The sequence below is a fragment of the Hyperolius riggenbachi genome, chromosome 12 (genome assembly GCF_040937935.1).
Source record: "Hyperolius riggenbachi isolate aHypRig1 chromosome 12, aHypRig1.pri, whole genome shotgun sequence".
In the NCBI taxonomy this organism is placed as follows: Eukaryota; Metazoa; Chordata; class Amphibia; order Anura; family Hyperoliidae; genus Hyperolius; species Hyperolius riggenbachi.
The window spans coordinates 149,614,853-149,638,489 of record NC_090657.1 but is presented as its reverse complement, the minus strand read 5'-3'; the positions used below and the strand labels follow the sequence as shown (position 1 = coordinate 149,638,489).

The 23,637-nt window shown below is 45.0% G+C and overlaps 1 protein-coding gene and 1 long non-coding RNA gene across 2 annotated transcripts in view; one reads left to right on the top strand and one right to left on the bottom strand.

Moving 5' to 3' along the window:
• LOC137542186 (uncharacterized) overlaps positions 1–19,651 on the top strand; it is a 104,454-nt gene extending 84,803 nt beyond the window's left edge. The window contains exon 3 of the long non-coding RNA XR_011025375.1: positions 19,504–19,651. This is a non-coding gene — a long non-coding RNA (uncharacterized lncRNA). The remainder of the gene's footprint in view (positions 1–19,503) is intronic.
• The window catches only part of UQCC1 (ubiquinol-cytochrome c reductase complex assembly factor 1), a 255,738-nt gene that overhangs the window by 87,273 nt on the left and 144,828 nt on the right, over positions 1–23,637 (bottom strand). The gene's annotated exons all lie outside the window — the stretch shown is intronic.

Sequence of the window (23,637 nt, the reverse complement as noted above, 5' to 3'; positions counted from 1 at the left end):
GTTGAGATAAGGAGTTCCAAAACGTAGGGGCAGCATGACAGAAGGCTCTGGGACCAAAAGTTTCCAAGTGGACTCTGGGTATGACTAGATTATTAGAACCTGTGGATCTGAGAATGTGGGGATTGCTACGCAGCTGTAACATATCTTTCATGTATCCAGGGCCTAGATTATTCAGGGATTTAAATGTCAGTAGGCCGATCTTGAATAGGACCCTCCATTCTATAGGTAGCCAGTGAAGGGAATGCAGGAGTGGCGTTATGTGGCAGTGACGGGGTTGGTTGGTTAGCAGTCTGGCAGCAGTATTCTGTATCAGCTGTAGGCGGTACAAGGCCTTTTTTGGAAGGCCAGTGTAGAGAGCATTGCAGTAGTCCAGTCGGGATGTGATGAAGGCGTGGACTAAGGTTGGCAGATCTTCTGGGGGTATGAGGTGCTTGATTTTTGCAATGTTCTTCAGGTGAAAATAGGATGATTTCACCACAGCAGAGCTTTAAGTTCTGAAGTTTAAATCCCCTTCAATTAGAACTCCCAGGCTACGCACATGATCAGAGCTGTGTAGATCCGTGCCTCCTATTTCCAGTGGTGAAGACTGCAAGTTAAGTTGTTTTGTTATCATGCTCTGCCCTCCAATCAGAAGGACTTCAGTTTTGTCTGCATTTAGTTTCAGCCAGTTGTCATTCATCCATTGCTGTAGTTCACGTAAGCAGGCGTTTATAGTTAGAGTTGGGTCTGTCACACCAGGCTTGAAGGAAAGATATAGTTGGGTGTCGTCTGCATAGCAGTGGTATGTCAGGCCATGTTTTTGGATTAGTTTTCCCAACGGTAGCATGTAAATCGTGAAAAGCAGGGGAGATAGGATTGAGCCCTGGGGCACCCCATACTTAAGTGTTACAGGGGTGGACAGGAAAGGCCCCATAGACACTTTGTGGGTTCTGCCACTCAAGAAGGATTGGAAATGATACCAAGATAGGATTCTACGGCAATTCGAGAAAAATGACCGGTTGCAGAGAGATCAACAGCTTTTTGTTTTGCATTGGAGCAAGAAATCAGATCAATTTTTTTTTTTTTTTTATAAAACTTGATTGAGATTGGCCGAAATTTCTGTACAATTTTTTTTATAAGACTGAATGGTGTTTCTTGATTTATAACACCTGATGAAGGACTGTGATGGTTTAGAAAAATCTGGATGTGACGCAAAACAGCATTTTAAGGGCAGAAATCACATTGAATGCTAAATTGGAGGCCTAACGTGCTTTAAAACATCTTGCATGTGTATACATCAATCAGGGAGTGTAATTAGAGTACTGCTTCACACTGACACACCAAACTCACTGTGTAACGCACCGCAAACAGCTCTTTGTGTAGTGACGGCCATGCTGGACTACTGCGCAACATGGCGAGATTGCTCTTCCTCACTCAGTGATGTCAGGTAATGTGTGACTTCCTTCTCAACTTTCCATGGCATTGTTAAAAAGCTTACGTTTTGTTTTTAAATTACATTTTCTACTTGCTGTGTACTTGTTCAGTACCGCTACAATGAAAATCCTGTGGAGGCGGGCAAGTCTGCCATTGTGACCCCGGGTAATGGCCGGGGAATGAGGGGTTTGAATCCGGTGTGGAGCCTGAGCAACGGCTACCACTACACATCCAAGGAGGGCAGCGGGCAGGCATGCACGTCCGCCGCCCGAGGTAGTGACCAAAAATAACAATACAGGAGGCGGACTTTCGATGCCCTGCTGTGTATTTGAAATGAATGTACTTTAAAACCTTGAACGAGAACCAGTTATGGCGGGCAAAGATGACACCACATTCCTTTCACGAGAATCATATGGAGGCGGGCAAGTCTGCCATTTGTGAGACCGGGTAATGGCCGGGGAATGAGGGATGGAATCCGGTGTGGAGCCTGAGAAACGGCTACCACTACACATCCAAGGAGGGCATGCACGCCCGCCCCGAGGTAGTGACCAAAAATAACAATACAGGAGACGGACTTTCGAGGCCCTGCTGTGTATTTGAAATTAATTAACTTTAAATCCTTTAACGGGAATCCGTTATGGAGGGCAAGTCTGCCATTGTCACCGCGGGGAATGAAGGTTGGATTCTGGCCCGAAGTGGGAACCTGCTGAGACCCATGCTGTAGCTGCCCTGACCGTGCTTTGCAGACCAGGCATCTGTGGTCAGATGGACCCTTGAGCCAGCGGAAGACAAACCAATTTGAAAGCATTTGCCAAGAATGTTTTACGGAGGGCAAGTTTTTTTGCCCTTTTTTTAACCAGTTCACCCCCAAGGGTTTTTATCCTAACGGACCAGAGCATTTTTCAGTTGTCAGCGCTCCTCCCTTTTATTCCCTAATAACTTTATTACTACTTATCACAAGAAAATGATCTATACCTCGTTTTTTTTCGCCACCAATTAGGCTTTCTGTGGATAGTACATTTTGCTAAGAATTTTTTTATTCTAAATGCATTTTAATGAGAAAAACAGAAAAAAAAGAAAAAAACTCATTATTTCTCAGTGTTCAGCCTTTATAGTTTTAAAATTAAACATTCTCCTGTGGATAAAACAAACACGTTTTATTTGCCCAGTAGTCCCGATAATTAAACCGTTTAGATTATGTCCCTACCACAATGTATGGCGACAGTATATTATTTTGAAATATAAGTGGTTATTTTTCTGTTTGTTCTGGCCATAATTACAAGCCCCTGTGTAATAAATTAAAATTAATTTTCCCCCATAAAATATAGAATAAAAAAAGCTGAGTCCCTAAGGCAACTATTTATTTATTTTTTTTAAGCTGATTTTTTTTTGTTACAAGTGTTTTTTGGGGGGGGGAGGGTTGGAAGTGTAATTTTATTAATAATGTGTATATACTTGAAAATGTATGTATTTTGTAGGTGTAATATACTTTTTGGCCACAAGATGGCGCTAGTGAACACTCATAGGACGTGTTCATTTTTTTTTTTTTTTTTTTTTTTTTTTACACTTTATTAAACTGTTACATTTCCTGTTTATGTGAATGGACGTAGCCGCTGTTCGCGGTCACGTCCATTCACTCCAGGCACTGCGATTGGGTAGAGGACTGTTCGGTCCTCTTCCCCAATCGCCCAGCACGGGATCCCGACGGTAATGGCGGCGGTAATGGCGGACACACGGCGGTAGCAGCGGCGGGAATGCGCGACGTATTAAAACGTCATGTTGCTGTTAATAGCGGTAAGCATGACGTTTTAATACGTTAGGATGGCGGTAAATGGTTAAATTGTTTGAAAATGATAGATGGTTGTATTTTTAAATTGTTTGAAAGTTTAGATGGTTGTATTTTTAAATTGTTTGTAAGTTTAGATGGTTGTATTTTTAAATTGTTTAAAAGTGTATCCATGCAAGTGCAAGTTATGCACTGACTGCCAGGTATAATGTGCAGTCACAGATGCAGTGAAAGGTATGCAGTGACTGCAAACAGCCGTTTGTGTAGTGACGGCCGTGCTGGACTGGTGCGCACCATGATGAGAGTGCAGGTGATGGTGGCTTTTCAGCCCATATGCTCGCCCGGCTGATGTAGCTGAATGACAGAACAGTGACTGTCCAGCTGATCAAATTTGGTCTGACCACAATGAAGCAACGACCTTATTATCTTTTGTGTGCCACCCCCACCCGAGACACTCAAATAGCCGGCGGTCATTGCTTCATTGTGATGCGCAAGCCCCTTCACCGCGGCAAGGTAATGATCACGAAGGGGGATGGGCACATGTACACGCACCAAAAAAATTAGTGTAGCGACTCACCAGTTTGGTCACCTCCTCAAAGGGCTCCATGACCCTGCATGCATTTCGCATCAGTGTCCAGTTGTTGGGCCAGAACATCCCCATCCTCCCAGATTGTGTCCTTGTACTGTAATTATACAGGTACTGGGTGACGGCTGTTTCCTGGTCTAGCAGGCGAGAGAACATCAGCAGGGTGGAATTCCAGCGAGTTGGGCTATCGCAAATCAGGCGTCTCACCGGCAAGTTCATTCTACGCTGAATCTCCGCAAAGCGTGCCATGGCCTTGTAAGAGCGCCTGAAATGCCCACACAACTTCCTGGCCTGCTTCAGGACGTCCTCTAAGCCTGGGTACTTGGACACAAATTTTTGCACGACCAGATTAAGCACATGTGCCATGCAGGGTATGTGTGTCAGCTTTCCCAAATTCAACGCAGCAATGAGATTGCTGCCGTTGTCACACACCACGTTGCCGATCTCAAGCTTGTGCGGGGTCAACCATTGCTCCACCTGTTTGTTAAGAGCAGCCAGCAGAGCTGCTCCACTGTGACTCTCCGCTTTCAGGCAAGACATGTCTAACACTGCATGACTCCGTCGCACCTGGCATGCAGCATAGGCCCTGGGGTGCTGGGGCTGCGTAGCTGGAGAGGAGATGGCGGCACCAGCCGAGGAGGAGGAGGAGGATGACGACAGCGAAGCGGTGATAGCAGGTGGAGAGGAGGTGGCTGGAGGCCTGCCTGCAAGCCGTGGAGGTGTGACAAGTCAGTCCTCTGTGCAGCCACGTACTCCCTGCTTGCTGCCATCGGTCACCAGGTTGACCCAATGGGCTGTGTATGTAATGTAGTTGCCCTGCCCGTGCTTGGCAGACCAGGCATCCGTGGTCAGGTGGACCCTTGACCCAACGCTGTGTGCCAGAGATGACACCACTTGCCTCTCAACTGCACGGAAGAGTTTGGGTATGGCCTTTTGTGAAAAATAATTGCGGCCTGGTCTCTTCCACTGCGGTGTACCAATGGCCACAAACTTACGGAAAGCCTCCGAACCCACCAGCTTGTATGGTAATAGCTGGCGAGCTAATAGTTCCGCCACGCCAGCTGTCAGGCGCCGGGCAAGAGGGTGACTGGCAGACATTTGCTTCTTCCGCTCAAATACTTCCTTCACGGACAGCTGGGTACTGCTGTGGGCAGAGGAGAAGGAACCGCTGAAGGGAAGAGGCGGTGTGGAGGAGGGTGGCTGTGAAGGGAGAAAGTGGATGAAGACTATGCACCTGAAGGAGGAAGAGGAGAAGGAGGGTGGCTTGTCTTTTGAGGGGTGCTGCTTTTCCTCAGGTGTTCTTGCCATAGCTGTTTGTGCCTTTTCTCCAGGTCCCTACGTGAGAGTTGGCCTTTCCACGGCTCAATTTTTGCTGGCAGAGACAACAGATGGCTTTGCTCCGATCTGAGACACACACGTTAAAAAATTTCCAAACCGCTGAGCCCCCCTGGGGTGATGGCGCTACGGTGGCATCAGCAGTTGACGTTGAAGGGCATGTTGGCTGTCTGGCCATAGCGGGCGATACATGGTGCCGGACAATGCCCCCAGCTGTTTCTGAGGACGAGCTCCCTCTGCTTCTATCATGGAGTCGTCTCCTCCTAGTCCTCTCTGACTCCTCCTCTGAACTGTCCCCCTGGTCATCTCCTCTACCGGGAACATATGTGGTGTCCGTATAATCGTCGTCATAATCCTCCTGGCCAGCTGCACTTTCCTCAGACACCTCCTCAACTGCACCAACTTCAGGTGTTTCATCAGCCCCCTCCACACACGTTACGTCCATACTATCGCCACCTAACTCAGACGTAGGAGGTAGTGTACCTGTGCCTTCTTCTTGTTGTTGCAGTAGTGGCTGTGAATCGGTGATTTCACCACCACCACCACCAAATAACTCCTGCGAAGTGTCAAATGCAGCGGATGTGGTGCTTGTTGTAGCGCTGGTGGCTGCGGGAGATGAGGTGTTCTGTGTTAAATACTCAATCACCTCCTCACAATTTTGGGAAGTGATGGCACGTGCCTTCTTCTGAGCACTGTATTTTGGGGCAGGTCCGCACGAAATCACAGCAACACCACCTCGCACAGACCTGCCGATGCCTGGTGGCCTTCCTCTGGGTTTGCCTCTACCTCTTCCTCTACCCGGTTTGTCCATTTTGTCCATCTCGGGGGGATGCTAGGTATATGCAGTGAGCTGGGTTCACTGAACAGTAAAGGTACTAGGATGCAGTGAGGTGGGTTCACTCAACACAACAGGTAGTAGGTATATGCAGTGAGCTGGGTTCACTCAACACAAAGCTAGGTATATGCAGTGATGAGGTGGGTTAAGTAAACACAACAGGTAGTAGGTGCATGCAGTGAGCTGGGTTCACTCAACACAACAGGTAGTTATGTGCAGTGATGAGGTGGGTTAAGTAAACACAACAGGTAGTAGTAGGATGCAGTGAGCTGGGTTCACTCAACACAACAGGTAGTAGGTATATGCAGTGAGCTGGGTTCACTCAACACTACAGGTAGTTATGTGCAGTGATGAGGTGGGTTAAGTAAACACAACAGGTAGTAGGTATATGCAGTGAGCTGGGTTCACTCAACACTACAGATAGTTATGTGCAGTGATGAGGTGGGTTAAGTAAACACAACAGGTAGTAGTAGGATGCAGTGAGCTGGGTTCACTCAACACAACAGGTAGTAGGTATATGCAGTGAGCTGGGTTCACTCAACACTACAGGTAGTTATGTGCAGTGATGAGGTGGGTTAAGTAAACACAACAGGTAGTAGGTATATGCAGTGAGCTGGGTTCACTCAACACTACAGATAGTTATGTGCAGTGATGAGGTGGGTTAAGTAAACACAACAGGTAGTAGTAGGATGCAGTGAGCTGGGTTCACTCAACACAACAGGTAGTAGGTATATGCAGTGAGCTGGGTTCACTCAACACTACAGGTAGTTATGTGCAGTGATGAGGTGGGTTAAGTAAACACAACAGGTAGTAGTAGGATGCAGTGAGCTGGGTTCACTCAACACTACAAGTAGTTATGTGCAGTGATGAGATGGGTTAAGTAAACACAACAGGTAGTAGGTATATGCAGTGAGCTGGGTTCACTCAACACTACAGGTAGTTATGTGCAGTGATGAGGTGGGTTAAGTAAACACAACAGGTAGTAGTAGGATGCAGTGAGCTGGGTTCACTCAACACAACAGGTAGTAGTAGGTATATGCAGTGAGCTGGGTTCACTCAACACTACAGGTAGTTATGTGCAGTGATGAGGTGGGTTAAGTAAACACAACAGGTAGTAGTAGGATGCAGTGAGCTGGGTTCACTCAACACTACAGGTAGTTATGTGCAGTGATGAGGTGGGTTAAGTAAACACAACAGGTAGTAGGTATATGCAGTGAGCTGGGTTCACTCAACACAACAGGTAGTAGTAGGTATATGCAGTGAGCTGGGTTCACTCAACACAAAGCTAGGTATATGCAGTGATGAGGTGGGTTAAGTAAACACAACAGGTACTGGGTATATGCAGTACTGGGTAGTACAATGTGCAGCTCCCTGTCACACACTCAGTCAGTCACTGAATGTGCTGGGCTGCTGGCAGTGGCACACACACTATCAATTAGCAAGGCTGTGCATGCAACAAAAGTGTCAGTTTGACACAGTAAAAAAAAAAAAAAAAAAAAAAAAAAAAAAAAAACAGGATGAGCTCTGACTAAAGCTAGGGTGCTATAAAGCAATAACAATCAGCCAGGAGCAAACTGAGCAGCCAAGAACCTAACTAATCTGTCCCTAGAAGAACAAGTCTGCAGCAGCTGTCCCTTTCCTCTCACTAGCAGGCACACGAGTGAGTGTAATGGCCGCCAGAGCCTGCCTTAAATAAAGGGGGGTGGGGCTCCAGGGCTTACTGTAGCCTGAATGGCTACAATGTGCCTGCTGACTGTGATGCAGAGGGTCAAAGTTGACCCTCATAGTGCATTATGGGGCGAATCGAACGCGAATCACCAATGTTCGCCTGGAACCGTTCGCCGGCGAACCGTTCGCTACACCTCTATTTCTGAATAATGTTCATTCTAGACCGGACTAGAACCTGATCAATTGTACTTGTTGACATGAAACGTCCGTCGTCTGGTCTGTCTAGTGCCCTTGCAACCACTTCCTCTTCAGCGTACGGTTCACGCCACACCCACCTCCTCTCCCACGCATGGTTCACCCCCGCACCAACTACCTCTCCCACGCACGCTTCACCCCATACCCACTTCCTCTCCCACGTATGGTTCATCCCGCACCCACTTCCTCTCCCATGCATGGTTCTCCCCCGTACCCATTTCCTATTCTACATATGGTTCAACCCCACCTCCTCTCCCACTTCCTCTCCCCCGCATGGTCCAGCCCCGCACCCACGTCTTCTCCCACGTATGGTTCACATTGCACCCACATCCACTCCCATGTATGGTTCACCCCGCACCCACTTTTTCTCCCACACACGGTTCATCCCTGCACCAACTTCCTCTCCCATGCACAGTTCACCCCTGCACCCACTTCCTCTCCCACGCATGGTTCACCCCTGCACCCACCTCCTCTCCCACGTATGGTTCACTTTGAACAGTTGTACAATTTATGCACAAGTGTAACCTTTCTGTATATTAATTTGTGACCGACAAAAGTGGCACAATAAAGCAACACTTGGCAGTGGATGGCGCTGGTTTTTGGTTTCTCCTGTTGGCATACAGCCAACATCTCACCTGCGCTCTGAAAAATTAATCATACCATTAGAAATGTGTAAGGACAAACAATTGTTTTCTAAAGTTATTGAAAAGTTTAAAGCTAAGTTAGCGCACCGCAATCGAGCGGGAGGGTTTTCTAAGTGCCAGAGAAAGCTTCTGCTCCATGGTTGTCTGTCTAGATGCAGGGGGGGGGCCAGTGACCCTGAAGCCGAGCACCTTCAGAGGGAAGTACAAATGGGCAATTTACCAGAGCCAAGCTAGCTGGTGGATATGGGGAGGGGGGTGTTTACAAGAATAAAACACACACACACACACAAAAAAAAATCTATAAAAACTGTCTAATTAGGCTAGCACTGAGTAGCTATACTCTGCAAGTCTGCTGTTTTTAGTTACAGCAAGGCCTACATTATCCAGCACCAACGAGGATTGGCTGATGCTGGATAAGTGTGGTTTCTGGTTGCTTGACAGTCAATGTTAAAAGTAGTCTTTACTACTGAAAAAAAACAACAGTACTATACCCCACACTTCAGGGCTGTAGAGTTGGTACAGAAATCATCTGACTCCAACTCCAGGTACCCAAAATGGCTCCAACTCAGACTCCTTGACTCACACGCCTTAGTCTAATACTTACCAGGGCTGTGGATTTGGTACAAAAATCATCCGATTGAAACCACAGACTCCAACTCCACGTACCCAAATTGCTCTGACTCCAACTCCACGGCCCTGGTATACTTACCATAACCTCTGTATTCATGTTAAAATACAGTAGTTAAACAAATTAGGACAGACATAATTTAATGTAACAGAGGTTTATTACTGTATAAAGAAGTGTAAAAGTAGATTTATGCATCCTGCAAGGCCAGGATTTTTTTCTGGTTGCTTGAGACTTCTGGTTAACTGAGTACTGGATAACAGGGGTTTTACTGTATATAGCATTATGAGGCCACCTCTTTGCTGCACTAATTGCAGCTCTGTTGAGACTGTTGAAAATGGTGGATTCAACACTTGTCTCACGGAACTTCTGGGCATCCATGGCTGGTGGTGGTACAGTGCTTGAACTGAGTTGTAGTCCATATATATCTCTGCACGCATTCACTATGTGCTGGATGATACCTGTGGCAGCTATAAACTGTGGGTTCAGTAAACCATCTCTCACGTGACAGCTCCCAAAGAGTTAAAGAGCATTAAAATTTTGTTACATTATACAGTACCCAAATTACAGAGGATAGCTGGCTTTAAAGGGTTGCTTCAACCACATGCTAATCACCAACTTATACAATTTATCTGCCTGTGTAAAGGTGCCCACAAATGATACAGTCTTGTAGGTTTATGGGGAGAGTTCCCATACACATGCTAGATTCTTCTCCCCAGTCAAGTGTACTCTACCGTACACACACCCATACACATGCTTGATTGATGCCGCCCAATCCCTCAGGTGACATAACTGGGCAGTGGCTGCACACACAAGTCTATTGCAATGGGGGGCGGCAGAGGGCCAATGGAGCAGTGCAGATATGGCGTAACGCGGTGGACGGAGTAAGCCGCCCCAACAAAGGAATCAGCTGTCGCTCGGCCGAGTTGATCCACCTGGTGGATTGCTGGCCGAGAAGTGGTCGTTGGTCGGGAGCTGCTGTACACATGTCGGATTATTTTTACATACACCTACTGGCTTTAGAAGGGAGGGAAGAGAGGTGACCAAAAATAAAGAAAGAGAATAGAAGGAAAAGATAAATGTTCATGATAGAAGTGGCGATATTATATTTTGACATGGACGGCCCTTCCACATCTCCTGTGTACCAGCTGTCCTCTCCAATCGTCCAAAATGCAACTCAACTTCCTTTCCCAGCAATAAAAGCAAACAAATTGAATCTTATATCTAAATGAATTTAAGTTTATTTATCCAAGCTGTTTTGTTAGAATTGGACTGAGGCTATAAACATCTACCTCATTTGAGCAAATTTTTCCTTCTTTTCAAATTGAGTGTCTAAGCAAAATAAAGCATGGAGTAAAAATGCTCACTAGTAAATACTTACATTCATGAGCAAAACAGCCATTGCCTTTGATGTTAGGGAAATGGTGATTAGATATGACGTGACATAGCCTTTAGTGGGCAGATTTTCATTCTCTGGGCCAAAAGCGAACTTTTAGATGTGGTAAAACCACTGACTGTGCCTAAATGGACAATAACTTCCTGATGTTTGAAAATACAACTTTGAGATCGTCTGACTAAAATAAGTCTTGGTAAAATTATGGTCAAAATAAACAACTGCACCTGCCATAGAAGTATAGGCAAAGCCTTTTGCGCAAAGTAGGAGAATGACTTCACTGAATGATTAAATAGTGTAAATATTTCATCTAAATGTGGACTTTGTTGTGGAATTTTGTTGCGGTTTTAATTAAGGTGTAATTCCAGCGAAAACCTTTTTAAAAGGGAACCTGAAGTGGGAGGAATATGAATGTAGACATATTTCATTTTAAACCAGCATGGTGGCGTAGTGGTTAGCTCTCTCGCCTTCAGTGCTGGGTCCCAGATTCAAATCCTATCCAGGTCACTATCTGCATGGAGATTGTATGTTCTCTCATGTCTGCGTGAGTTTCCTCTGGGCACTCTGGCTTCTTCACACATCCCAAAAGTATACAGATAAGTTAATTGGCTTCCCCCTAAAAATTGGCCCTAGAGGATACATACATAGACATAAGACTATGGTAGGGATTAGGTTGTGAGCCCCTCTGAGGGACAGTTAAGTAACAAGACAATCTACTCTGCACAGCACGGCGGAAGATGTCAGCGCTCTACAAATAATAATAAAACACCCAATGCCAGTTGCCTGGCTGTCCTGCTGATCAGGGGCTGTGGGTGAAAGTAATGGAGGCAGATGAACAAGCTCTGGATTAGTGACATGCTTATTTCTGGTAAAACTGGGCAATCAAGACTCTACTGTATGTACATAGCTTTATTTAATTTGTTGTAGGAGAGAGCAAGCAGGGGTGTAACTAGAAAGCACTGGGCCCCCCTGTGAAACTTTGGATGGGCCCCCTCCCGACAAACCATTGTCCTCTCGCTTTCTGCACAGGTAAACTAAGAAACCAATGTTATTCTCAATTAAACAGTACACACTTGAATGTGTTTTCCTCAAGCAGATAAAAACAGAGTTATCAGTGGCTGAGCAGATGCAGCCATTAGAACAATTGTGCAGAGAATAGAAAGCTTTATCTCTCAGTGCCCAGACTCATCAAGCATCGCTACAGGACACAGCCCTAAGGGAGGGGTAGCAAGGCTGGGGGTAGAACAGCTCTGTACACAAGACCCTGCTGAACACGGAATAGGGACGATTCCTTATCAGTGGCTGAGCAGATGCAGTCATTAAAACAATTGTGCATAGAGCAGAAAGTTTTTTCTCTCCTTGTCCTTAGTTGTCAAGTCTCCCAGGACAGGCCCCTATGGCTTCTGGGCCCCCCTGCGGCTGCATCCCTTGCAGGGTCTATTGTTACACCCCTGAGGGCAAGCAATGGGGAAAGCAAGTAAATAAGTACAAAAAGTACTGTGTAGCAGTTTCCTATTAAAATAATGCCTCTCTGGTATCCTGTCATAGGAAAACCAGTAACCTGGCAAGGAAATGAACAGCGCTACTTAAAAACAGATAAGTGTCTACCTGCAAGAGAATGCAAGCCCCACTTGTGGGATAAAATATACATCTAGCATACACATGACCTGTCTACCACTGAAGGATGTTGGTTTCCTGTAACAGCTTGCATGCAACTTGTTAAAGAGAAACTCCAACCAAGAATTGAACTTTATCCCAATCAGTAGCTGATACCCCCTTTTACATGAGAAATAGAATGATTTTCACAAACAGACCATCAGGGGGCGCTGTGTGACTAATTTTGTGCTGAAACCCCTCCCACAAGAGGCTCTGAATACCGCGGTACTCTGGGCAAACTGCCACAATGTAACAATGTTCACAGACAGGAAATGGCTGTTTAAAGCTGTCTGTAACAGCCACAACAGCTAGGAGCAGCTATATAACCTGTCCACAGTAACAATGTCACCATGTAATACATGTCAGAATGTGAATCTGGGAGAGGAAAGATTTTACAATGAGCAAACACTGACTAAATCAGTTATACATAATTATGGTAAAAATGAAGCACTTTTTTTATTAAATTATTTTCACTGGAGTTCCTCTTTTAAGTACTCGTCCCTCCCACTGCGGAGAAGTTATCCTTGATGGGAGGGGACCTAACACTAACTAAATCCTAACCTATGCATATGTATAGCCTGGGTGCGGCCAATCAAGTAAAATTGCGCAAAAGGTGGATCAGCGCATCACCAGGCCGCCTCCGAATGGCCTCCAATCAGAGGTGCGCTGAGCCCCCCCAGAAACTGCAAACGCACCTTGACCCCAAACAGAAGCTCTGCATATACACCAAAAGCAAAGCTGTTAAGTGGGAGCAGCTGACCAAAAATGAATACAATTAGTACATGGCAAGGAAATAAACAGCGCTACTTAACAGATAAGTGCGTTTGCAGTTTCTGGGGGGGCTCAGCGCACCTCTGATTGGAGGCCATTTGGAGGCGGCCTGGTGATGCGCTGATCCACCTTTTGCGCAATTTTCAATTTTACTTGATTGGCCGCACCCAGGTTATGCATATACATAGGTTAGGATTTAGTTAGTGTTAGGTCCCCTCCCATCAAGGATGACTTCTCCGCAGTGGGAGGGACGAGAACTTAACAAGTTGCATGCAAGCTGTTACAGGAAACCAACATCCTTCAGTGGTAGACAGGTCATGTGTATGCTAGGTGTGCATTTTATCCCACAAGTGGGGCTTACACTCTCTTGCAGGTAGGCACTTATCGGTTTTTAAGTAGCGCTGTTCATTTCCTTGCCATGTACGAATTTAATTCATTTTTGGTCAGCTGCTCCCACTTAACAGCTTTGCTTTTGGTGTATATGCAGAGCTTCGGTTTGGGTTCAAGATGCGTTTGCAGTTTCTAGGGGGGCTCAGCGGCACCTCTGATTGGAGGCCATTCGGAGGCGGCCTGGTGATGCGCTGATCCACCTTTTGGGCAAAAACCAGTAACCTGTCAGAAAACACAAGCAACATATAATTCATAAAGCATACCAGATGCTATAGACCAAAATTTAGATTTTATCTATACTGTACTAGTATCTGTATATTTTTCATGGGTTGCATGACTTGTACACTTTAGGACCTTAGAGGTTAACCAAACTGTGTCTGTGCTCTCCCTCCCCTTCATGTAAATAATTTCATAAAGAGATGTGTTGCCTTATAATATTACTAGAAAAAGAAATGAGAAAGGTTCTAAGTACTGAACTAATATACAACGTTTACAATGAAGCTTCACAGGGGAAAGATGAAAAACACACAGTTCTACCCTTCAATGACTTAGCAACTCGGAGCACCGGGCTCCCTAATCATACTCATGCTGCTATGGGCAATGGATTGTGTCACGGCGGTATGAGTTTCCTTCCTCTCGGTAATATATAATATCTGGCCAAGACTGTAAAACAGAAGCACTTTATATGGCTCACTTCCTGTGGGGTGAATAGATTTGTTACAAGTAAAGATATATGGGAAAGTCTAGACAGAGCCATGCTTTGTAGATACGAACAAGCCTTGGCCAGCATACAATCCTTTTCAAGCAACTGCACATTTGACAAAACTTTGGAGATTACAAGTGTTCTCTGTGTACGATCACTTCAGCTTTGCGGAATTTAAGAGTTCTGACGATACCTTATTTCTACAAGAACTGTAATTCGTATAAACCTACATAGTGATCACTATCTATCACCTTCACACAAATTCAGGTTGAAGGACAGAACCAACAAGCAGGAATATAGTGCTTACATTGAGCCCTCCTCAAGTAGAGGTCCTTCAACCCTGTGTACAATGCACTCAAGCACTTGGTGCTCCAACATCACTTCTAACAGGGGACACTAAGTAAAATGTACATTAAAACAGAATGCACCAATGTGCAAATTATTTAAATCCTAGGTTTAATTTAAAATGGAACAAAGGCAACATGTGATCTATTGAAAATAACAGGTTTATTGTTTTATGTAAAATATAAAACACCTGATGGAACATTTCGCAACTAAGCGCCCAAATTACTTTCTGGGGCCTGCTTTAGCAGTAATTCCTATTACGGCGGCACCGGATGTGCCAAAATGTCCTAATCTGCTTTTACTTGCTGCGCTGCCTTGTACCATTGCTGTGCTGTTTTTATGGATTACCAATAAAAGATTGAGATTTTAACTTTTCAGGTCCGGTTGCCCATCTTCAGAAGACCATGACACAGAGGGGGTATAACACCTTCAGTCTACAGTTAGTTTACCCACTGTGCTGCTCAGACTTGTAATGCTTCTATCATTTGACATTCATTCACTTTAAGTTAAAGCAAAGTTGCTAACCTACTTGTTAGGAAAGGCTCTGGGCCTTTGTGGACTGCTAAATGGGACTCTGGGGTACCCGTATGCACTGCTGACACTGCTGTTCTGCATATTCTTATGGACTCAATAAATACTTCATCTGTTACATCTGCCTCTGTGTGCTTTCTCTTTTAGTACCAATGAACACATGGAACCTTCAGAAATACTACAGTATTCACCACAATTGTGTGCAAAGTTTGGGTTGCCCTTTAAGCATAGTAACCTCACTTCAGAAAATGCTTTCTCCTCACAACTCTCTTCAGCAATTAGTGAGGAGAACGTGAACAAAGAAAGCAGATATACAAAAACATTCTAGAACTATTTGTTAAAGGTTTACAGTGCTTGCATGGTTTTCCATTCAGAACAAACTATAAGAGGGGGGGGGGGGGGGGCAAAGGGGGATAGGAAAAAATTAGGACAGCAGAACACAGACTGTTTATGTTCTGCCTGCCCTCACTGTTAGTAATAGATGATCTCCTCATGTTGCCAACATGGTCAATTAAAGCAAAGCAGAAATCAAAACAACAAGCCAGTGCAGTATGTGGCAAAGCTACAGTAGCAACAATGTTCAAAGGATTCTATTTTATAATTATACCGTTACACAGATATTTCCTTTAAAACTACTGGTGAGTATGCCTCTAGCAGTGATTGTCCCCAATCCTGGCCTTGTTCTGACTAGTAAGTAGACTTGATACAAAGGTTCTGGTTTTCTGAGACTTGGTCTTTGCAGAGCTAGGACCAATCCAAATTAACTGAGCTCCAATCGCCATACCAAAAAGAAATTTGCACCAAGAAAATCACATCTGGACCACAGTCGCTTTCTCGTGACTGGATCACACTCTAAGGCTGCTTTCACACAGGAGGCTGAACTGCACGCTTGTCAGGTGCTTTCATGCAGCCAAATTGCAACTTTGTAACCCCAAGTGTGTCACTGTCCCACACGAGGTGGCATTGCAGCATGGTGGCGTAGTGGTTAGAGATCTCGCCTTACAGCGCTGGGTCCCCAGTTCAAACCCCAGCCAGGGCAACGTCTGCACAGAGTGTTCTCCCCGTGTCTGTGTGGGTTTCCTCTGGGCATTTCAGTTTCCTACAATATCCCAAAAACATACAGATCAGTTCATTGGCTTCCACCTAAAATTGGCTTTAGACTATGATACATACACTACACAATATGATGAGCACATCTTCTCCTATACACCGGAGGATACTGCTAGAATTGTGGCCAAAGTGACAGCAGAGGTGGCTTTTTTGAGCACGGTTGATGAGAAAGCTATAGCTAAACAGCTGGAGAAATTGTCAAAGACACAGATCTCACTGGAGCTCCATGCCACCACATTGTCTATGTCAGTGATCTGCAAATAAAGTTAAAGAGCATGTAAGTGGATGGTGCCGGACTCAACTTTATTCCTACTACACAATACATGAATACAAGACTATGGTAAGGATTAAATTGTGAGCCCCTCTGAGGGACAGTTAAGTGACAAGACAATGTACTTACAGTAGTATATTGCTCAAATTGTCTCTTGACCAGCTCTAGGTGCTCTGCTGTCATGGTGACGGCAGAGCAAGTGAGCGTAAGCGTGATCGGCGGTAGCTGCGAATCCGTGCGGGGTGACGTCAGTAGGCCCCGTTTTCCTTACAGAGGTCTTTGATCCTTAAGGGGCCAGAGATTGCTGGTACAAAAGTGGTTAAAGGGGTTCTGTGGAGGGGTTAAAAAAAAAAAAACTGGCACTTAACCTGGGGCTTCTATCGGGCCCCCTGCAGCTGTCATGTCCTGCGCCGTCCTCCTACGATCTTCCGTTCCCCGCCGCCGGTCTTGGTCTAATAATAGTCTAACTAGACAAATAGTGCTCGCTCCCGCGCACGTCATCGGGACCTTTCTGCGCAGCATGAAGTTTTCTTGTACTGCACCTGCGCAATAAGGTCCCGATGACTCGTGCGGGAGCGAGCACGCCCGTGGCCACAGCTGTGCAACCACAATCTAGTTGGACGCATAATTAGACCGGGATTGGCAGCTGGGAACGGAGGATCGTAGGATGACGGCGTGGGCCAGGACAGCTGCAGGGGGCCGACAGAAGCCCCAAGTAAGTGTCGGTTTTTGTTTTTTTTAACCCCTCCACAGAACCCTTTAAGGTAATCATACAAAATTCAATCTCATGTTTGTGTGGTTTTTTTTTTTATTTGATTGATTAAATGAAACATTGTACTTTATTTGTACTTATACTTATATTTTTCAATCTGATTTTTCCAATACATGTGATCAGAAAAAATGTATTGCATTTCCTAAATTAAAAAAAGTGCCTTAATTTGTTTTTAATTACTGTACTTCAAGATTAATAAAGTTAAGGTTTGTATGGTATAGTACTGTATTACAGTATTAGTGAGGCAAGCAACCAGCAACAACATTGATCTGGCATCCACCAATCCCAGCATTTCTTTGTAACAGCTGATACAAATTCTAAAGTAAATCTGCAGGGTATCTACTTCCTGATTTATGGAAGCAGACATATTGTTAACACCCTGTGCGTTCAATGAGCTTATCTGCCTTATATGTCGTGGCAGTGAGGTGACATGGGGAGAGATCAAATTACAAGCATTTTCATGTTGCAGTGTTCCTGCAGTGGTTCATCACATCAACGTGGAACAACCAAAAACCATATCTGATATCGGTGCAGAAGACACAGGAGAAGGTCGCAGTGGCCATCCAGGGCAGCTACTTGTGTGAAAGCGGCCCTAAAATGTTCCTACAGCTAGACTATTTCCCTGAGTTCCTGCAATCACTGTTCCAATGTGGTTTCTGCTTATCGGTAAGGGGGTTAACCCCAGACAGCCCAGGCTCCTAACCATCCATGACAATTCTATGAGTTACGGCACTTAAATAACTATTTTTCTATTATTACAGTCTAGTAATTAAATGGGGTACATAAAGCCATCCATTTTCCAGCATATAAAAGCAACAAGTGGATCGTTCGTGTTTGTAGGCTATAAACACCTGCCTAAAGAATCATGGTGCCACTTACATCTGGTTATTACAATATTTAATAAGGCTTGATAAACTAACAGAGACACATTAGAAGGTTGAGAGCATGATTACAATTCATCTGATGGTTCAATTATATTTTATAGCGCTCACAAACAATGATGTCACGTCTGGCCAATAGCAGCGGGCCGTTCTCTGCGAGTCGTAGGACATGTTTTTTCTCAGTGGAATACGTTGTAAATTAGGATTACTTGGCTTTAATAAGGCAGACCCGGTTACATGTAGCACACTCCATAAATTACCTTTACGTTTTAAATAAACAAACGCAGCGACTTACGATATATGCTACACTCTTTTTATGGCATAGTAAAATTGTTACCATGAGAATTGCTTAACACTTATTACTAAACTTATATCAGGCAAATGTAAAGAGGCAAGAAAAACAAACGTTGGCTCCATTAATTGAAGTACTTCACTCAATATATTCCCAAACTGAAGACCTATTTATTTTTTTTAAAAAGGGGATCAACTCTTGTATCACGTTTCAACATACGAATTCTTTGGTACTTAAAAGGTAAGCAATAGTGTTTTTATTTCTTTATACCATATGTAAACAGATTAGTTTAAAATGTCAGTGTACCTATAGCCCTTTCTTAAAGCAAACCTGATGTGAAAATAATGTATGTGTAGTACAGTTAGGAAACAGAACATTAGTAGCAAAGAAGAGAGTCTCAAATTATTTCCAGTACAGGAAGAGTAAAAAAAACAAAAACCAAAAAAAAAAAAAAAAACACTTCAGTTATCTATGCAAAAGATCTTCTCCGAGCTTTTCGACCCACTGGGTCGAATACGGCCCTGTTTTATAAACACTCAATCAGCAAAGAAACAGTGAGGGCTGGAACCCACAGGAGCGCTTTTGGCAGCGTTTTGGCAGCACTGCGATACGCTAGCAGTTTGCCAAAATGCTGGGCTAATGTTTATGGATGGGGCAACTTCCACAGGAGCGTTTGCGTTTCCCAGAAACGCAAACGCAGGACCTGCAGCATTTTGGGAGCGTTAGCGCTTCAATGTAAAGTATTGAAACGCTAGCAGAAACGCTCAGCAAAACCTAAACTGAGCGGTTTTGCTAGCGTTTTGCGGTTCAGCACACTGTAACAAAATTAAAAATAATTCACAGGACCAAATCAGGATAAAAACGCAAAACGCAAAACGCTACGCACCCGCTGGGCAAAAAAATACAATGTTGCAAAACACGACCAAAAACGTGCATGAATCCGCTTGCAAACCGCTCAGACAAAACGCTAGCGGTTGCGTTTTGCGTTTGCTGATTTCAGTGGGTTCCAGGCCTGAGAGACAGCTTGAGATGAGGTTTCACTGCAAGGAAGTTCAAAGGGTTATTTTTTTCTGCTTTGTTATATAGCTTAGATAGAGTGTGGTTTCTAAACTGCAAACATGACAGAATGATGCAATGCAATAAAAGCTATATAGCTGAAAATTATATATTTGCTACTAATGTTCTATTCCTTATCTGTACTACACAAATAATTCATTATATCATACTTTTTTTTGCATCAGGTTTGCTTTAAAAGATGAAATCCAAGCACCAATGCTTTTCTAGTCCAGCGTAGGCACAATTCAAAGGAATACAGATAGGAACGAAAAACTAAAAAAAGGTTACAAAATGAAGCAGAAATTGCAGGACTATGTATCAACGCCAACAATACAAAAGAGAAGAGGATAAACAATGCTGCTACTAGCAAGGTCGCACCCTCTGCACCCCCTAATGCTACGCTGCTGTCTATATGGAGAAATAAAAACATCCCAACAAGTCCAAAAGTCCACATTTTTATACTAATGTGAGAGCAGTCCTTTTATGCACAGGTGAACCTTGGAAGGTCACACAACCCATTACCACAAAAATCCAGACCGGTGTATGAATATTCGATTGCTGGAGAAAGTAACAAATGAAGATTCAGGCTGGTTTCACACCAGGACGTTGCGTTTTAGGGGACGTTAAGGTCGCATAACGTGCCCCTAACGCAACGCCTGGTGCTCTCTGATGTGGACGTCAGAGTGAGCCGCGTTGTGCAGCTCACTCTGGTGTCCGTGATGCCGTGATGCGTACTCTTGGACGCATGCGGCATCACGTGGTCCCACCTAGCCAATCGCCGCACAGAGCGGCCGCTCCAGGAAGTAATATTCACTGCACGTCACTGAGTGCAGTGAATATTAATTAGCCATGTGCCTGGCCGCTCTCCGCTCCTCCTCAACATTACTGAGCATGTGCAAGCAGTAAGGTACTGCATGCAGTACGTTGTTTTATGGCGCAGCGTTACTAAGTAACGCAACGTGGGCACTGTGAACAGCCCATTGATTGTTCATTGCTGTGCGTTACAGGCTGCTCTAACGTGCGCCTGTAACGTCCCACTGTGAAACCAGCCTTAAGGATAAACACCAACCGACTACCAATAGAAACTCAGTTAGGCCCCCAGCACACTGCATGCGATTCCTAATCGTTTTTTACATGCAATTCTGATTTTTAATAGTTACTGCAGGCTGTGTTTTTTTCTGCGTTTTTCTGTTGATCGCATTCAGGGAAAATCGGAATTGCAAATCGGATGTGCAGTGAGCATGGAGCCTTAGGCCTGGTTCGTATTAAGAAAAAAAACATACTGTTTAGCAGACCGTAAAGGATGTTAACGGATCCAATATCCATTCATGGATCAATTCACACGAATCAGTTACATACGCTCCACCAAACAGGATGCAAGTTTGGGTCTGGAGTGATTTTTCCAGACACCGGAGCCCAGCGGAAATGAAACAGAAGCTGAAGTGCATGGGGGCAATGAGAAAACAGATCTTTACAACACAGTGACTATAAAAACAGACCCCTGTAGCCACTTTTCCTGTCAACTCTATGTGAGGCGCCATCGCAGATTTCTGCTGGATTAGTGTTAAAAATGGCAGCAATTAGGCAATATGGTATTGAGCCCCTGATTGTGCAAGTCAAGGCTCACCCTGCCCTTTATGACATTCACTGTAGGCATGCCTTGTACACTAACCATGTGTGGTTGGGCTGCAGGTGCACAGGCCATGCACATGCAATACAGACATGTACCTATGGTTCACCCATGCATGTTGCATTGTCACAAAAATCAATCCACCTTCCGTTGTAACAGAATCTAAATGGATGAGAAACTGATACCGGATGAGAAACGGAAAACAGTTCAGTTTTCACATATCCGTTTTTCAATAAGTGCCACTGTGAACCAGGCCAAAAAATCACCTGCGCAGAGCTGAATTGCTTGAGGTAATAGGAAGAAGTTTCTTCAACGGGATCTTCAGTCAAAGAAATTGAGAACCGGGGACGAGGGGGATGATATTGGTGGCAGCACAGTGAGTAAAAACATACTCTAGCCCACGATAGGCTTTACTTCACATGTTTAACACAGTTCAGGGGTACTTTGAATTTGCACAAAATCGCAAGTTAACAGCATCTCATCGACCAGCTCTACCACACAACGTGAGCCAAGTAGCCCTGTCCACAGCCCCTGCTGTTCACTACATACAGCGGGTGCACAAAATCTAAAAGCTCACATGTTGCACCCTTAGGCTAGTTACACACCAGGACGTTGCATTTAGGGGACGTTATAGGGCACATAACGTGCCCCTAACGCAATGCCTGGTGCTCTCTGATGTGGACGTCAGAGTGAGCCGCGTTGTGCAGCTCACTCTGGCGTCCGTGATGCTGTGATGCGTACTCTTGGACGCATGCAGCATCACGTGGTCCCGCCCGGTCAATCGCTGCACAGAGTGACCGCTCTAGGAAGTAAACACTGCACTTCACTGAGTGCAGTGAATATTAATTATCCATGTGCCCGGCCGCTCTCCCCTCCTCCCCAACATGACTGAGCATGTGCAAACAGTCTAACGCGGCTTAGCCGCGCATAACGCACAGCATGCAGCACTTTGCTGCGTTACAATGTAACGCAACGTGGGCAGTGTGAACAGCCCACTTGTGTTACATTGCTGTGCGTTGGGGGAGCATTACAGGCTGCACTAACGTGCGCCTGTAACGTCCCTGTGTGCAAGAAGCCTTATACATCTTAAGTTAATAATAATGCTGCTAACATTTGTATAGCGCTTTCCTCCTGTCGGGCTCAAAGTGCTAGATATACTGCATCTTTGCTTGTATGTCATCACGTAGGTAAATTCCACTACTACTGTTTTCACCAAATGGCCAGCAGACCTTTAAACTTACATCAGGCATCTAATAGCCGACTCTCAGCTACCAGTCACCACTAGGAATCATGGTAGGTGTAGTCACGTGACTAACAGGCACCATCAATTCAAATGGTGCAGCAGGTCTGGAATAATGATGTCACTGGGATGATAAAGCTGGCAAATATTTTACAATAAGTTTTCTTTGAAAAGTTTTAAAGTTAGACTATTCAGTGGAGAGACAAGGATGCGTGCAAGAAAGTTTTAAGGATCCCAGAAGTCCTCTTGAACGTGTGGCTAGGTTTACAATGGAGCATTGCAGTGCGACAGAACAGTTATATTGAAATTAGGAAAGCTGCACTGCAATGAACCACGCACCATGTGACCAGTGTGGTCTAACTATGTGTGGCATCCCAATACTCTGCATGCAGTGCATTACCACAAAACATGCATGTTAATAGTAGCATACTTTTCATTGTATGCTTCACTCTATGAAAAAAAGTCAGAGGTGAGCTGATCACTCATTTAAATATTCACTGCACGCAGCTCTCCCGTGGCTGCTCTCTCTGTCTGCTATCTGCCTAAGTGCAGCTGATGCTGAGTCCAGAGGCCGGCTTACCCTTCCTGCACTCAACGTACACCCTGAGCAGCAGGGATTCCCCTTTGTTGGCACCCCCACTTTCCGGCTTGCTCTGCCCGTTCTCTTGGGCGGAGGCCAGCAGCCTGGAACTAGTCCTACTAGACTAGTAGGAAGCCAGCATAGACAGCCCCCCTCCCCCCCCCCCCCATGAGCTCCAGGCCCCACTGTAGTCGCAGGTGCCTGAAGTGCAGCGGGCGTTTCAACTCATCTGCACCAGGATCCAGACACTCTTCTTCCGGTCCTCGGAGGCTCTGGATTCCTCAGGTGAGTTCCCAGTTTGTTGTCATGACTACAGACCGCAATCTCACTATAGGGCAGTGATGGCTAACCTTGGCACTCCAGCTGTGACAAAACTACAAATCCCATCATGCCTCTGCCTCCTCGAGTTATGCTTAGAACTGTCAGAGTATTGCAATGTCTCATGGGGCTGGTAGTTCCACCACAGCTGGAGTGCCAAGGTTAGCCATCACTGCTATAGGGTAACAGTGCCACTTGGAGGAAAAGGGGAGGTAAGTGCAAAGGCTGCCACAGATCTCACTGCGTTATGATTTGTTTCCTGGTTTTAGGGTCTAAAAGCCTGTGAAAAAAATTGCACTGCTTTTAGACCCTAAAATACAAAAATAATCATACCACCAGGGGGGTTGAGTTGCAGAGTTATGAAAGCATGTTTGAACCTGGAAGCACAGATACCTATGGACAGGCAAAGTTTAAAGAGAGTGGTTATGGCAGGTATGATGGACGTCGTAAGAAAGAGGAATACAATTAAAGGGGGCAGTATCAAGGGTAGATATATGTATGATAGGCCTTGGAGGTGAGAGGGACAAGTTATTATGCCAGAGAGAAGGTAA